Source organism: Sciurus carolinensis, unplaced genomic scaffold (genome assembly GCF_902686445.1).
Source record: "Sciurus carolinensis unplaced genomic scaffold, mSciCar1.2, whole genome shotgun sequence".
NCBI lineage: Eukaryota > Metazoa > Chordata > Mammalia > Rodentia > Sciuridae > Sciurus > Sciurus carolinensis.
Window position 1 is genome coordinate 2,935,535 of NW_025920122.1, and position 16,565 is coordinate 2,952,099.

The 16,565-nt window shown below is 51.9% G+C and overlaps 1 pseudogene; it reads left to right on the plus strand.

Annotated features, from left to right (window-relative positions):
- Nucleotides 1–2,197: 2,197 nt before the first annotated feature.
- Nucleotides 2,198–16,565, plus strand: part of LOC124973809 (WSC domain-containing protein 2-like) — a 41,728-nt pseudogene continuing 27,360 nt past the window's right edge.

Sequence of the window (16,565 nt, forward strand, 5' to 3'; positions counted from 1 at the left end):
TTTGTTCACTGTTCTATTCCAAATGCCAAGGAGGTTGGTGCATAGTAGGTGTTCAGTACTTAGTTCCTGAATGAAGGGAATGGCAGATTCTAAACTGCAGCTGAACTCTTCTGCTGCTCTCTGGATGAGGAGGGGCTGTCCCAGTTCAGACCCTCCACTGCCTGACGATTGAACCTAGTTGTGTTGACTGAGATGGAGTGTCTTGCAACCCTTCTGCAGAGAATATGAAACAGCTCAAATTGCCCAAATGGAGTTATTGCAGTCCCTAACTTACATTCAGCTTTTCTTCCTGGCCGACAATCCTGAGCATTAACTCACGAAGCAGTGGTTCTCAACTCTCCTCGTCCCATCCTCCGAGGTCACCTGTAGGCTTCCCCCTCAGCTAGAGGTGCTGATCAGGATGGTCAGGAATCTTCATGTGGACCAGGCTCCCGGGCTGTTGGGAATCAGATGCTCCTCAGGCCCTTCTCTGAGAAAAGTTGAGCCCCTGTATGTAACTGGAAGAAGTACAGATGGCTTAAGGCTCTGAAGATGTCTCTGTATTCTCAAGTGATGTCCAGATGGCATGGAGGGAAAGGCAGAGTCAAAAAGGCCATGATTAAGAGATGGACTTTGAGATTTTGAACCATCCTGGCTTCAAATTCCATCTCTAACTCCCACCAGTGAGAAGATCTCAGTTTCCTTATCTGTGAACTAGGGAGATCCTTACCTCCCACAGGACTGACGAAAAGAAGGAAGTAAGGCTTGGCACAAAGCTAGGCACAAAGTAGATGCTTAATGTACATGGAATGAATGCATGTTTTGCTGAATAACACCACTGTCCCTCCTACTGTTCTTCATGGAGTAGAGGAGAGGGCCTGTGGATTTGATTCCTGCCCACAGAACTTGAGACTGGTGAGCAAAGGGCTTTGATCCCTCTGGCTCCTCTATCTCCTCTCCTAGGACAGATCTGGGTGCATAAGAGAGGTCTTGTTAAGTATTTGTTGGGGGAAAAATGAGTGAATTTGGGTAAATTTAAAATCAGTTGGACCCAGCAGGTAGTTCCACAGGACCTAGGAATTGCTTTGGGGACATAATCCACATGCCAACATTCACATTTGACAAACATACAGGAGATGTGGGCAGAGGACAGTTGGCCTCTCTGTCTGCAGATTTTGCAACCAGAGATGCAACCCACAATGGACCAAAAATACTCCAAAAAATTATTGTGCTGAACACACGACATGCACAGACTTATTTCTTGTCCCTGTTCCTTAAATACAGTATAAAAACTATATAGCATTGACATTGCACCAAGTATCAGAGCAATCTGGTGATGATTAAAGACTTTGTGCAATTTCTAGAAGAGATCTGAGCATCTGGATTTGGGTATCTGTGGGGTGGGGCCAGTCTTGGAACCAACTCTCCATGGGTCCTGAGGGACATCTGTCTGTCACCAGCCTAAAAGAACATTTTCTTGGCTAAGATAAAGTTTATCCCCAAACTAGGACCCAGTAGAAGTCAAGCTCCTGCTTCTCCATTGGGGGTGAAGACCCAGGCCTGGGCTCCCTTCTGCTCCACCCCTGAGGTGCTCCACACCATTCCCCGGTTCCTCCTGTCCCTGATCTTCAGCATCCTGGGTGAAGGATGCTCACGTGTCCTGTAAGTTCTGTCGTGGCGAGGGGCTCCTCATGCTGGTGTCTGGTCCTTTGCAGGTGACAACCGAGTGTCCTGATGCCTGACAGCTGGAGGCCTGCTGGTTTCTGATCCCAGAGGGTGGACATTCTGAGCTTGGGCCCAGTTGGGAGAAGAGGTCAGAATCAAGGCCCTGGTGAGATCATCCAGCTCCTCAGGCCCATGGAGCCAGCAGGGACCAGGGGTGGACTGTCCCGGAACCCTCTGCTAAATTGCCATTTCCAGCATCACTTGGGAATTCTGAGATGAACAACAAGATGTAGGGACATGGGACCCCCTCCTGAATGGTCCCTTACTTGGTCTCAAGAAGCCCAGCTTGACCTTAACCTTGAAATTGGGTGGCCTTTCTCTTGGCTTCAACCAAGTGCTGGACCTGTTCTTGTCCTTGGCAGCCACCTTTGCAGGTGGAAGAAGACTGAGAACCCCCAGGGGTGCCATCCCTAGGGGAAGCCCGGAACCCTGAGCCCCCTCCATCACCTCCCATCCAACTCAGCCCTGGGAGCCAGTCCGGAATGACCCCGTTATGGCCAAACTCTGGTTTAAATTCCAGTGTTACTTCTGCAGGGAACCTGTGCGCTTCTTCACCTTCCTGCTGCTCTACCTGACCACAGGGAGCCTGGTCTTCCTGCACTCTGGCTTGGTGGGCAAGCCTGCTGTATCCCAGAGCCAGGCCAGCCTGGCCAGGGAAGGCTCCACCCAGGGCAATGAGCTGCCTTTCTTGGGCAACCTGCACCTGGCCCAGGGTTTCCCAGAGGGTGAAGCTTCCAGCATCCCCGCAAGCACAGACCCTCCTTAAAGGGCAAGGACGCCTCTGAGAGAGCCAAACTGGGTAACTATGGGGGATCCTCCAGCTGAGCCCCCAAGGGGAGAGCCCTCCAGGAGAAGGAAGAGAAGCATGGTAAGAGCACTATGGATCAGGGCCTGGGAGAGGGACAGAGGGACACGCCAGAGGGTAATACAGTTCTAGCACTGGCATTTAATAGGAACCATCTGTCCCAAGCTCATAGACACTGCAAGATTTCAGTATTACCCCCACTCCACAGTAGAAAAATACTGAAGCTCAGAGAGGTTAAGCAGCCTGTGCAAGTTTGCACAACTTGTCAATCAGCAAGTTTGCATTTGAGCCCAGCTGTCCATCAGGGCTTCAAGCTCCGCCCCACACCCCCCACACATCTTCCTCCAAACTGTGAAACACACACAAAAATCACACCAGTCAGCTCTCTGGTATTTCAGGGCCCAGTCCTGTTATAAGCACTTGGCATGTTTGGAGTTATTTTCACAAATCTATACTTGGCTGCCATGATTCCTGTGATATAGAGGAGGAAATGCGTTCCAAGAGCCCGTGTTCTCCTGGCTACCAAGTGACAGGGCTTGGGCTCCACCATACCACCAATGGTCCACATTCTGGGTCCTTGGCAATGGGTCCACAGGGGACACCACTGCCCTGGCCATGTTTGATTGCATTTTCTTAGTCCATCAGGCATAAACAGCTTTGCTGATTTTCACTGAATTCCCTGGGCTGAACATGACACATAGAATGCTGTGCTTAGCTGACAGATGTGACACAGGCTGGCAGGAGTGAAGACACTGGCTCTCGGCTGCAGTAGCCCTGGAGCTTGAACCAGGTCTCCCTGTGACAGCACTCCAAGTCTACCGGTATCCCCATCTGCCTAGAGTGCTGGGGAGGAACCCGGCAATCCATGAGATTGACAGGGATGTGGTCCCCAGAACTCAGGCCAGATGGCTGGGAGAATACACTGAGGTAGAGGGAACACCTGACCAGCCTTGTGTCCACAGATTCAACTCACAGAAAGTCCTCTCTGCACCATGGAGAGACGCGGGGTGACCGAAGGAGCTCCTCCCAGTCCAGAGGCCTCCAGCAGATTCCATGCTCCTGCCCTGGGGACTTCCCTAGATCTCTGCCTCTTGGAGACCCCAGTGTTCACTGGGAAGGGAGAGGGCAAGTGGGACACAGCAAGACAGGTGGGGGCCTGGGCCTCACACTCCACCTCCACCCCATCCAGCCATGTGGTGCAGGCGAAGTACTTGGCCTTCTTGGGCCTCAGTTTTGAAATCTGTAAAATGGGGATAATGATGGCTCCCTTCCGGGCAGTTCCGAGCATTCAGGGAACTGATGCTCAGGAAAGCATCTGGCACCCCCAGCCCAGCACAGATGATCAGAGATATTCAGGGGTGCTCGTGGGGTCTGCCTGGGAAGGAGCCCATCTCACAGGTACAGGTGAAGCAGGACGACCGCCCACTGGAGAGGCTGGCCACACCCAGCTCCACCTTTCCTTGGAAAACCCCAAAGCTCCTTGTCATGATTCAAGGTCAGACCCACTTGCCTGGCCACCTCCCAACCCCACCTTGGAATATGTCCCCCTCGGCCATCTTCCTGCCATTCACCAGGCATGCCCAGTCCATTCCTACCTCGGGAACTCTGGGTAGGCTGTTCTTCCACCCTGGATACTCTTTCCCCAGATCTTTCTAAGACTCCCTTCTTCCCTTCCTTTGAGCCTCCACTCAAACCTTGCTTTACACAGATGCTTCCCAGGGTGACCCAACAGGTCCCACTTCCTACCTGGTCACAACCACATCCCCCAGCCTCTCTTTGGGCACCACCCTTATCACTGTGGAGAGCACCCTGGTACCCTGCCAGCTCCTGGAAGTCAGGGATGCCTGTCCTTGTCTCAGTTTCATCAGCACCTGGGACAGCGCCTGGTGCTGAGCTGGCTCTCCACTCCTGATTGGGTGGATGAGTGTTTGGAGGAACACATGGTGGGTCCCCCACTCCCAGGAGGACTGCCAAGTCTCAGCTTTTCCATCTCCAGGAAACTGCCCCTTCCAGGTTCCATGAAACCCTGCTCCCTGGAGTTTCCTGCCTGGCCCACGTAGGAATGGTCATGGCCTGTACCTGTCTAGATGCCTTGTAGGGTATCAATCCTCCTGGCACAGTTGATACATGCACAACCATGTCTCCATTTGTTGTGAGAATGAAACAGTCAGCCCTTGATGTCTGTGTGTTCCACACCCTCAGATTCGATGAGACACAGATGGAAAATAATCGAGAATAAAAAGGTTGCAGACATTTTTCTTACCATTTTGTCTCAGTGATACAGAGTGACAACTACTTACATAGAATCCACTTTGTATTGGGAGTTGTAAATAATCTAGAGATGACTTAAAGTTCCAGGAGTGTGTGCACAGGTTCTGTGCAAACATGACACCATTTTATGCAAGGGACTTGAGCATTTGCTGATTTTGGTATCCACAGGGGATGCTGGAACCATCCCTCACTGATGCTGCTGAACCGCCATATGCTGCTGCCTCTGCTACTAGTCACCCTTTCTTGAGCAACTACTACATGCCATCAAGCTTTATTTACTTTTCATATCATAATGAAATGATATGTGAAAAATGCTCATCTCATCTTCTGGCTTATACCATAGGTCACTTATTAGTTGCTGTTGTTTTTATCAGTAACTGATATCTATTGACTGATCATTAAAGACTTAACACCTGTGAGTCTTTCATTGAATTAGTCCAACTCAGTTCAGAGATTGTCCCGTTTCACAGATGGTAAAACTGAGACCCAGAAATCACTCACCCGGGGTTACACAGGTAGTTCATGGAAAAACAGGTTTAAAACGAGGTACATTTAACTCCAAAGTGTGTGAGCCTTCTCCGCTGCTATGCTAGTTAGTCTTGCACACTGAGCCCAGCAATGCTCTATAGTTTATGAAATGCAAAGAGAAGAAAGAAAGAAGCATAAGGTAGCCCTGGCTGGTGCTGTCCACAGGCAGCCTTGGGATCAGTGGTATTAAGGATACACAGATCCAGCCTGTCCAGGAGGAACTTATTCAGAGCCCAGCAAGGATAGACAACCATGTGGATTAAAGCTCAGCAGCTTCTCCCACCTGGTGCTAAATACACGGGCTTCCTCAAGCCAGCGAGGGCTCTGTTGGAGGCAGCAAGGCAGAGGGGAGGGGCTGGGCAGGAGAGGGTAAACCTGTATTTGAATGCAGATGGTTGGAGACTGACTGACTTCCTTCCTTCCTTCCTTCTTTCCTTCCTTCCTTCCTTCCTTCCTCATTCTCATCATGCACTTATTGTATGCCTAGCCCCTTCCTGGGAGATGTGGACTTAGAAATAATTCAAACGTTTTTCCTCTAAGGAATATTCACAGTCCCTTAAGGGAAGACAGATAGGTAAAAAAAAAAGAAGTTATATTTTCAAACACTAACCCTCAATTATCAAAGCCATACATGCTCATTGTAGAAAAATTAGAATATGTTAAAACAGACAGAGCCCAGGAGTAAGATGGCCGGACCCCAACAGCCAACCTGCCAGGAGCTGGTGTCTCCCCTCCCACATCGCCAGCTGCATCTCCAGCGTCTTTTGGCATATTTAATGGTGTAACCCGCTTCCCCCATTATAGCACCTTTCCTTTGATAAAATTCTTCCACAAGGAGTCGAAATTATTTCTAATTTGAAAACATAATGCACAGTAATGGGAAAATCACTCAGGAGACAGTTCATCAGGGAGCAGCTTCAAGGTCACCAGGTGTACCCTTTGGTGGCCTCCTGGGGGAGGAGCAGTGGAGGGAGCTGTGGGACTCTCCTGCCCCCAGGCCCTTGCACATGAACAGGAAATGCCAGTCCCTGCACGTAAAGCACGGACATCCTGGAGTGGTCAGCCCCAGGGCCACTTCCAGGGTGGCGGAGCGTCCCTAGCAGTAGAGTACCTACTTGAGTTTCCAGTCTGAGCAGGTCCCTGTGTTCAGCTCGGCATGCAGACTCATTGTGTGTAACATCAGTGGACAATCGATGCGTTTTTTTTTTTCTGAGGCCACCACAGCTGAGTTCCCTAAACAGGTCCTTCAACCCAGGGGTTGAGGCTCACACACCTCCAGAGCTCACAGGTCCAAAATCAAGGGGTTGACAGGGCTGTGCACTCCAGAGGGCTCTGGGGACAACTGCCCTGTGCCTCTGCCCTGCTGCCATCACCTCCCTTGGCTTCTGCTGTTACTCCATCCTCTGCTTCTGTTGACACAAGGCATTCTTCTGTCCCTGTCTCTTCATAGGCCAGGGGTGCTTGACCACTGAGTTATATTCCCAGCCTGATTTATTTATTTGTTCATTTATTTATTTATTTGGAGACAGGGTCTCACCAAGTTCTCACTAAGTTGCTCAGGGCCTTGCTAAATTACTGAGACTGACCTCAAACTTGTGAATCTCCTGTCTTAGCCTCCTGAGCTGCTGGGATGACTGGCATGCACCACTGTGCCTGTTTTGTGTGTGTGTTTGTTTTTGGTATTAGTTATTGAACCCCGGTGCATTTAACCACTCAACTACATCCCCAGCACATTCTAATTTTTTATTTTGAAACAGGGTTTTTATTTTGAGAAAGGGGTCTTTCTAAGTCACTTAGGGTCTGGCTAAGTTGCTGAGGCTCGATTTGAACTCATGATCCTCCTGCCTCAGCCTCCCAAGTTGCTTGGGATGACAGGCGTGCACCACCACACCCAACCCCATATGGCCATCTTCTTAGAAAGAATGCGGTCAGATTGGATTGAGCCCACTGTCCTCCAGTGTGGCCTCAGAACTCAATTACATATGCAGTGATCTTATTTCAAATAAGGCAGCATTCTGAGTTCCTGGGGATTAAGACTCTTGGTTTCTTTTTTTTTTTTCTTTCAATAAATAGCATCCCTAATAGAATTTTTGTTTCCACTTTTCAGGGAGAAAAATCCTACTTCCAAGAGCTTGAGTGACATTCAGAGATTCCCGTGGCACTGTCCTCAGGACTGGAGCCTAGACCTGCCTGACTCCAGGACAGCGAGTCACCTCCTATCACCAGTCTGTTCACGAGCCATTTTGCATCCAGCCCTGGGAGGAGACTGCCTTGCTCCGGGAGAGCAGAACTGCGTGAAAGGTTAACTGGAGCAACAGGACAAAGTTAGGAAAGAAAAACACCCCGCCGTGAGGAGGGGTCCTGATGCTGGTTTCTGGGCTTAAGACAAATAGCCCAGCTAAGGGGTCCTGGCCACCCTTGTAGTCGGTCACCGTGGAAACGAGCTGATAGCATGAGCTTGGCCGCGAATCCACCCTCAAGTGACCTGGGAGCCTGTCCCTGTTTGACACACCTGACCACCCCTCACCCCCGTCTCCAAGAGAGTCTGCTGCCACAAAAGGATTTGAAGAGGGGCCCAAGGACAGACTGAAGAAGATGGCAGGGGCCTCTCGGTCCCCATGCTGATGAGCCCAGCAGGGCCATAGAGCCCCAAGGACAGGACTGATGGTCATGTGGGTGGCAGCCTGCACCCAAGACCAGCAGGAAAGGGGTTCCCAGGTCTCTCCCAGGACAGGTAGGAAACCCCAGGGCTCTGCCAGCTCATCAGGCCCTGGTATGTAACACACCCGCATAAGGAAGGGCCCTGAGTCTTCTCTCCCTCCTGTTCACAGATAAGGGCATGGAGGTCAATCAACAAGTCTCTGTTCAAGCCTGCTGGAGGGGAAGCGGGGGCAGCCCAGCACTTCAAAGTGCAGACTTTGGGGACAGGGGCTGCCTAAGCACATCCCAGGGGACCCAGCTTCTCCCATCCCCCTCCAGGGTGGTCTGAACAGGTGGCAGATAGCCCCGCACTGTGGCACACGGGAAGGGATGGACCTAGACTTGGGTTGGGTCTGAGACCCTCACTCCTGGGTGAACTTGGGCAAGTGACTAAGTGACATAGCTAGAGATCAGCACAGATTGGTCAGTGTGCCCCAGTGGTGGCAAAGGACAGAAAAACCCCACTTGGGGCTTCAACTAAAGAAGAAAACACAGGGGCTCCCTGGCCTGGAGTTCTAGTGACTTCATGCTGAGCATCCTTCTGGAAGGGTCAGCTTGGCTCCTCTCTGCTCTCCCTTCTGGTCCTCCTGGCTTGTGCTGGCTCCAGACAATGGTGGCTGCTGGAAGCTCTGGACTCACACAATACCAACGCCATTAGCCAGGAGAGGCTTTAACCTGCAGCAATTCAGTGAACAGTAGGGTGTCCTCTTCTAGGTGGGCAATCTGGTAGCCCCTATGGGATTCAAGATCTGGAAACCAGGAAGAGGAGTGTCCTGCAGGCAGAGTGCCCACGGGGTCCACCCCTCCATGCCACAGAGGAGCTATGAAGCCACCTGCGTACATACGTTTTCACTTCTGTAATTAGATTGTAATTAGATCTAATTCTGTAATTAGATCTATCCAATGTGACCGCTGTCCCCTGGGTGACCAGACACACCCATCCTCATCCTAAACTGACAGCCCCTTAGTCATGTTGCCACTTTCTCCAAGCCAGCCTGTTCACTCAGGTCCTCCTGTGGCCCTTTTATCTTGAAGTCCGTGTGTCCAGAGGAAGCACAACTCCCTTGAAATAACTGGAAGGCGGACCTGAGCTTAAACTTGAAGGGAGGCCCTTGCAAGCTGGGCAGAGTACCTGGCTCCTGGTTCATTGAGAAAAGAGGGAGGCAGAAGGGATGTCAGTAGCTGCCAATCAGCACTTACACCATGTGCCCAAAGTAAGATTGGCTTGTGAGGCTGATGCAGGGAAGAGTAGTGGTGCTTTGTCACCTCATCTGTGAAATGGGTTCATGAGAAGGCAGACTGAACAGGACAGGGGCGTGGCTCCACGGGACAGCGCTTGCCTAGTGGGCACGAGCCAGAAAGCAGCTACGAACCTCCAGAGTATCACTGTCTGAGGTCTCTGCTCCGGGCAGGTGATGCTTCCTCTAAAGGTAGCAGTTCTTAGCTGAGCAGGGCTCCTGTCTCCTGGAGAAATACCAGGGGGCCCTGTGGAGGCTCGTCTCCTGCAGAGCTGGGAACACTGCTCCTGGCAGGGGAGCATCTGGGGCCTGATGTCTTGGTGACAGGCTGGCATCCTCTGCTAGGCCCTGCTCCTCACGACAAGGCATGGGAGAGCAAGGTTCACTGTTTAGACTGGCACTTTAGCATTTTCTTTGGTCAGAGCCTCTGAGGTCCACTAAATTCAAAGTGCTGGCTGGATCCACCATCCCACCTCCAGTTGCTTTTGTGTGTCGCAGTGGGAAGAGCTGGTGTGGGTGTCTTAGAGACCCAACTGGAGCTTTGTTCAGCCACCATTAGTGTCTATCTCAGGCAGGACACCTTTCCAAGGCTTCCCGCTACTAATGGGGCATTGAGAAGATCCCCTGATTCAAGAAGCAAGAAGTTCAGAATGTGGGCTCTGGAGCCAGATTGCTTGCATCCAATTCTGGATTTATGAGTGCAAGCTGTGTTATCTTGGGCAAAGCCATAACCTCTCTGGGCTTTCGTTTCCTCTTCTGTATAGAATGGGACTAGTATTCTCATGAGATTATGGTAAAGATTCAATGGAGACAATGTACTTAAGAGGACTTACCAAAGTGCTAATCCAAATAATAATAATAGTAATTTTAAGATGTAAGGGAAACGAGCACAGTGGTGCTCTCTTGTAATTCCAGCAGCTCAAGAGGCTGAAGCAGGAGGATCACAAGTTCAAAGCCAGCCTCAGGAACTTCAGTGAGGCCTTAAGGAACTTAGTGAGACACTGTCTCTAAAAAAAAAACAAAAACATAAAAAAGCTGGGGATGTGGTTCAGTGCTTAAGTGCTCCTGGGTTCAATCCTCAGTACCAAAAAAAAAAAAAAAATGGGAAAAGACTAAACTGTAAAGTCCTGCCTTTTGCATGAGAGTTCACTGTTCACCATGAATTATAGGAAAGTTTATTGCTTTAAGAAAAATAAGTGCATGGTTTATAGTTGGATGGCTGTTTATACAATTTGAAATGGTCCTTTGGATGGGAGCATTTGCCTTGAACCACCATAGAGACAAACTGTAAAGTACTTTAAACAACACTGTGAATGGCTACTTAATCTGCTTACATAAACTTCACACCTATTATGTGCAGGACATCATGGTAGGGACATTTACACAAACCACTCCATTTCAACCTAACAGAATTGTTAGTTTCACCCCCACCATAAAGAAGCCTCTGGAGGTGGCTGGCAGGAATGGCCGAGGTGCTGTCAGAGGTTAAGTCTCTAGAGGTGCCTTAGTACGGGCCTTATCCTGGGTGGCATAGCACGCTCCATTTGGAGCTCAGGGAGTGACCTTGGCTTGGGTTTCTGGGCACCCAGATGTCACCAGGAGATCAAGGCCCAGGCCACAAAAGCCTCCCTCCCACTCCCAGTGGGCCTACAAAACCCCAGGCCCCTCCTGGATCAGGTTCCACCAAGACCCCGGCCTCCAGTCTTGTTTTCCCCAGAAGGAAGGAATCAGTACCCAGGGCCCCACCAGGCCAGCCACTGCGGCGTGCTGAGTCTCCTCCCATACCTGACTTCTCTCCAAAGCCAAGTACATCTGCTGCTACCTCGATGACACCCAGAGGTGGGCCCTGAGAGGCGTGTCCTTTTTCAACTACAAAAAGATGACCATCTTCCATTGCCAGGACAACTGTGCTGAACAGTAGGCACCCCGTGGTCCCCAGACTGCTCCATGTCGACTTTTCCCTTCTCCCTCCTGCTCTGCAGGGGGCATTCCGTGAGCGCCAGGAGAGCAGGACTTAGGCTTGTGAGTGCACATGCGTGTGCACACACAGGGATGAGCGGGCCTGCAGGGTGACTGTGTGAGGCTGCACCCTGGAGCGAGTGTGCCGTGGGCAGAGCGTGGGGTTGGTGGGCGAGCATCACGCCATCACCTGATGCTCTTTAAACAGCAGTGGTGCAGCTGTGGTCCTTGGGAGCGTGTGTGCAAGAGTCCAGCATCAGGCCTGTGGCCAGGTAGCCGATGGCATTGCCAAACATGCCTCAATGAGCTGAAAGCTAACAGGATTGAGAGAACTTGCATGTGGCTGGGGATTGTGTGAGCAGGACACTCTGTCTGCACGAGGCTCATTTGAAGGGTGAGGTGAGGGCCCAGGAATGGGGGCATCTGATGGTTTCTCAGCATAGAAACCCCTGAATGCTCTCCTGGGAGAAACACTCAGCTCTCCAGACAGGCTTTCCAATCTGAGCAGAAGCTGATTAGAATGAGTTTGATTAGACTGTGCACTCAGGGGGCGGCGCAGGCCTGTAATCCCAGCAACTCGGGAGGCTGAGGCAGGAGGATGGAAAGTTGGAGGCAAATCTCAACAAGGTAGCAAAACCATGTCTCAAAATAATAAAATAAAAAGGGATGGGAATGTGACTCAGGGGTAAACACCCCTGGGCTCAATCCCACCCACCTGCACTCCCCAGAAAAACAAAGAATGTGCCTGGCAGTGGAGGGAGTGAGTTTTAAAGAGCAGATGAGTCTGTGTAAGACCTGTGAACAGGGACAGGACCCCTAGGGCTCACATGGGACTGAGCTTATCTCCTCCCCTGGTCTCCTGGGACCTTGACCTTGTGGTGGCTCAAAGGGAGACCTTGAATCCACTTACTACCACACTTCAGTTGGCTGACTGTGAGGGTCACAAGCTCTACTGGTCACAGCTGTATGGCTTGTGCAGAAATGAGCTAATGGGTGGCCACTGAGGGACTCTTCCTACTGTCCCTGCTTAACAAATACTGTCCCCTTTATAATTAGCTGCCTGAGAAGCCCACCATTAAAGTCATGAACCCAGGACCCTCTCCAGCTTGGGAAGGACCTCAAGTCCTTGATGACGTGGACTTATTAATGAACTTGCCAACCCATGGGGAGATGGAGGGGTTCCACAGAGCCCCTGTCCTCAGGCAGCTCCCAGCCTAGGAGGGAGATGGACACGTACCCAGAGCAACCCATGAGATGGGTTGCACTGGTACCACCACAGGGGCCGGATGTGCTGAAGAGGCCCCTCGGTAGGTGACAGCCAGGAAGCGTTAGAGCCCTTGAGTGAGTCAGCTCAGGTCAGCAGCATTGGCTGTGCACATGTGCTGGGATCAGGGGCCAGACAGCCACAACCCTGCCACAGGGCTCCCCATCTCGCTGGGGAAAGTGAGGCATGGACAGGCTGAGCAGTTTCCATTTGGAAGTCTCGCTCCTGCCAAGCCCTGTCCCACAGCACTTGGCGCACAGCTTCCTATGAGGCTGGAGTGCCGTGATCCACACTCAGCAGATGAGCATGCTGGGCTACAGACACTGAAGCAGGATGGGTGCTGAGCCAGGAGCGCTTACAGTGGGGACATGAAGGGGTGAAGGGAGCCCATGGGGGACTCGGTACAGAGTACAAAGGTAGGACCCTGAGCTGGGTTTTGAAGGATGAATAGGAGTTCTCTAGGTATTGATAGTAGAGTGTGTGGGAAGAATCATCATCTCATAAACTAGGAAGCAGTGAGAGAGGGAAGGGCCAGGCTTGCTCCTTTTATAACAGCTGACTCACAGGAACCACCAAGAGTCCCACAAGAATGACCTTAATCCCTTTCAAGGGCACACCCCCAGTGACCCAAGATGTCTCACGAGGCCCTACATCTTAAGCCTCCTCCACCTCCCCAAGGCACCACCATGGAAACCAGGCCTTTGACACATGGACTCCTGGGAGACCCTCAAACCACATCCAAACCACAGCACCTTAGAAGGTACATGCCCTCTGTGTTCATCAGCTTCCCATCACTGTAACAAAATACCTGAGACAATTAACTTATACAGAGAAAAGTTGTATTTTGGCTCACAGTCTAGGGGTTTCCAAACTACGATTGAGGGGCCTTGTTGCTTTGGGCCTGTGTGGAGATGGCGCATCATGGGGGGAGCACATGAAATACTACAGTCACTCACCTTTTAGGAAATGAGAGGCAGGGGAAAGGGGTGGGCCTCACAATTCCCTCCCAGGGCAAGTCCCCGGTCACCTAAGGACCTCCAGTGAGGCACTACCTCTTCAAGTGTGTACTAGCTGCTGGCAGCACCTCCCTGGGGGTTTGTGAGTACAGTTCAGAACCTCCACCCTCCTGACCCAGGAGATTCCCTGGCCCCTTTGTTCTTTCCCTGAAACAGAAATGATGTGTCCCCTGCCTCCCCAGGCCTCTGTCCTTTGGGCCTCTGAGTGATGAGGTCTCTCTTGCCTTGGAATTGCTAATGCTCTGGGCCCTGTTCTCAGAAAGTGCTGCTTCTGTCAGTGGGGTCTTTATAAATGAGAGAACTGGGATATCTGAGAACCAGGGCTGGAAAGACAGGAGGCTGAGGGGGCAGATGTAGGAGGCTTGCCAGCCCCAGTATTTGGCTGGGCATCGGGTCCCAAGATGCTCGGCTTGTCTAAGCTGCTCTTGCCCCACCTGCCCGAGTGAGCAGCTGGCTGCAGCAATGCCACATTTGACCCAAGCCACCTGGTGTGGAGGCCACAGGTCTGGCTGGGCATGTCCCTCCATCTGGGACCATGCCATCCAGGGAGCTGACGGTCCCCACAGGATGCTCTTCAGGTGCCCGGTATTTTGCAGGCTGCTTCCTGAGGCCACCATGTCTCAGAGACCACCGTGGACGAAGGGGCTGAGCAGAGCCTGTCTCCCTCCCCTCCCAAGCACCCCAGACCCGGGGCTAGAGCAAGAGCCAGCCCGTCATTTGTTTCTAGACCATGTAGCCACTGAGCGTCCTTTTTAGGAAGGATTCCATACTTACGGGGGGGAAAAATAAAAGTTAAAAATCTAAGCATGCCTGACTTGTTTTGTTTTGTAAAAGGCATTTCTTCCTTGGCTGGGTCAGGAGCATAGTTTTACCACCTTCAGAAGGAAAGTGAGTCTGTGCTCCTCCCCTGCCTCCAATCCTATAGGGACATGGAGGCATCAATCCTGGGTGATGTTTCCTGGAATAGAGAGATGAATGTCTCCTGTCCCCAGACAGGGAGGACCAAGGGAGTGGGTGGGGACACATGGCAGAGGAGGATACACTGTGGATATGGGTGGTGAGTCATGTGGGTGGGCCATGCCTCAGGCAGAGATGGGCAGAGGGGTGGCCCTGGGGTGCTCCTGTTCCTCTTCTGGGTCTTCCTGACCTCAGGGTCCCCCCCCCCACACCTCCAAGGCCCCCAACTCCCCAGCCTCCCTGACTCCTCTTGGGGGTCTCTTGGAGTTTCCTTCACCCCATCTCCTGGATCCCTGGGCTCTCCTGACGACCTTGGGGTGTCCTTTTCTCCCAAAGGCCCCTGTCTGCCGGGGTGCATGTGCGGGGTCTCGGTCGGGGTCCTGGGTGCCCCCGCCTGACAGCAGCCTCCCCCAGGGGTTACCTGTACACCAGGCTGGAGTTCGGTGCTGAGTGCTACTTCAGCCACAAGATCCAGGTGGCTGACATGACGTGGCCCAGTGTGTCATGGAGTGCAAGGGCGAGTAGGGCAGTGTGTGCAGCGGTGCCAACTGCCTCTCCGTCTACCAGCTCCAGCTTATGCAGCAGTCGGCCCACAGGTGTATGTGAGTCTGCCCGCCTGCATCTCCTCAGGTCCCATCCCCACCATCTGCCCCACGCCTTCCATGGCTCCCATCACCCCAGTCGACAGGTGCCACCTGCCCACCTCCTTCCCGCCGGCCTTGGCAGAGGCCTTGGGTCCAGCTGCTGCGAACATCCCCAGGGTCCCTGCCTTCCCCTGCCTCCCGTGCCAGTGGCCCCCCTCATTCCTACCTGACTTCCTCCTTCCCAAACTGAGCTAAAGCCTGAACTTGTCCTTCCTTGCTGTCTCTAGTGATGGTCATGATGACAATGGCCATCACTGTCTTGTTGATACCTGCAGACCCTCTGTCCTTTCTGAGCATGGCCTCTGGAGCAGCCCCTCTGCTCTCCACAGTGACCCTTGAAATGGTCCCTGGTATTTAACTGTTCCCAATTGATAGATGAGGACGCTGAGTCTGAGTCTCCATGGCAGACAGCAGAGGATTTAGACCAACTCTGGAGGCTTCCACACCTTCCTGACCCACTTCGGGGTCTATGGATGCTTCCAGTTGGAGTCTTGTTGGAAGAATCACCAGTCTGCAAACCCAGGGAAGAAGGAGGCAGACAGAAGAGGGAAGGAACCAGTTCCTCCTCTGGGAGCATTGTCCCATCGTGGCATGGCCCTGTTCCTGAGGGACAGGGCTGTTGAAATACATTTAGTAAACATTCCATCAGACACCTGCCAGGCACTGTGCTCAGCCTGGGGAGGGCTTGGTTTTACTTACCTTCCCTACAGACTTTTCAGGTCACTGCCATGATTAATTAGCCCCCTTTAAAATCAGCGAATGAAAGCATCAGAGTGAACTTGCCAAAGATCTCGAGGTCTAGTGCCAGGTGACCTTCAGACCTAAAAAGAGTTAAAGGGCTTGCCAAGGAGTGGGGGCTGGGCTTATCCCATCCCACCATTGATCTGGAGGCAGTGACAGAACTCCACCATGAAATCTTCTGACCCTGTGGCCTGGGTGTCCCCAGTTGGAATGTGCTTCAGAGGTCCCCGAGACCTAGTTCAGCTTCTGCATCAGCAAGTCCACACAATTCTGCCTTTCTAAGGAGCCCCAGGCAACACCAGGCTGGAACAGACTTTGAATAATGAGGCTAGATCTCAGTAGATCTCTCCTAGGATGCAGACCTGCCGGCACAGGATTCAGCAGAAAGTTAGCACCTTTGTTATCTAAAAAAGTCCTCATTTATGTGAATTTCATATTTCACAAAAGTCATTGCTTGCTGGACGAGGTGGCTCACGCCAGTCATCCCAGCAGCTAGGGAGGCTGAGGCAGGAGGATCGCCACTTCAAAGCCAGCCTCAGCTAAAAAATGAGGCCCTAAGCAACTCAGTGAGACCCTGTCTCTAAATAAAATACAAAATAGGGCTGGGGAGGTGGCTCAGGGGTCACGTGACCCTGAGTTCAATTCCTGGTACCAAAACACAAACAAACAAACAAACCCTCCTAGCTTGATAATGTGTTCAGTGTTTCAAATCCTATATTTCTGAAGCCCAGCTTGAGC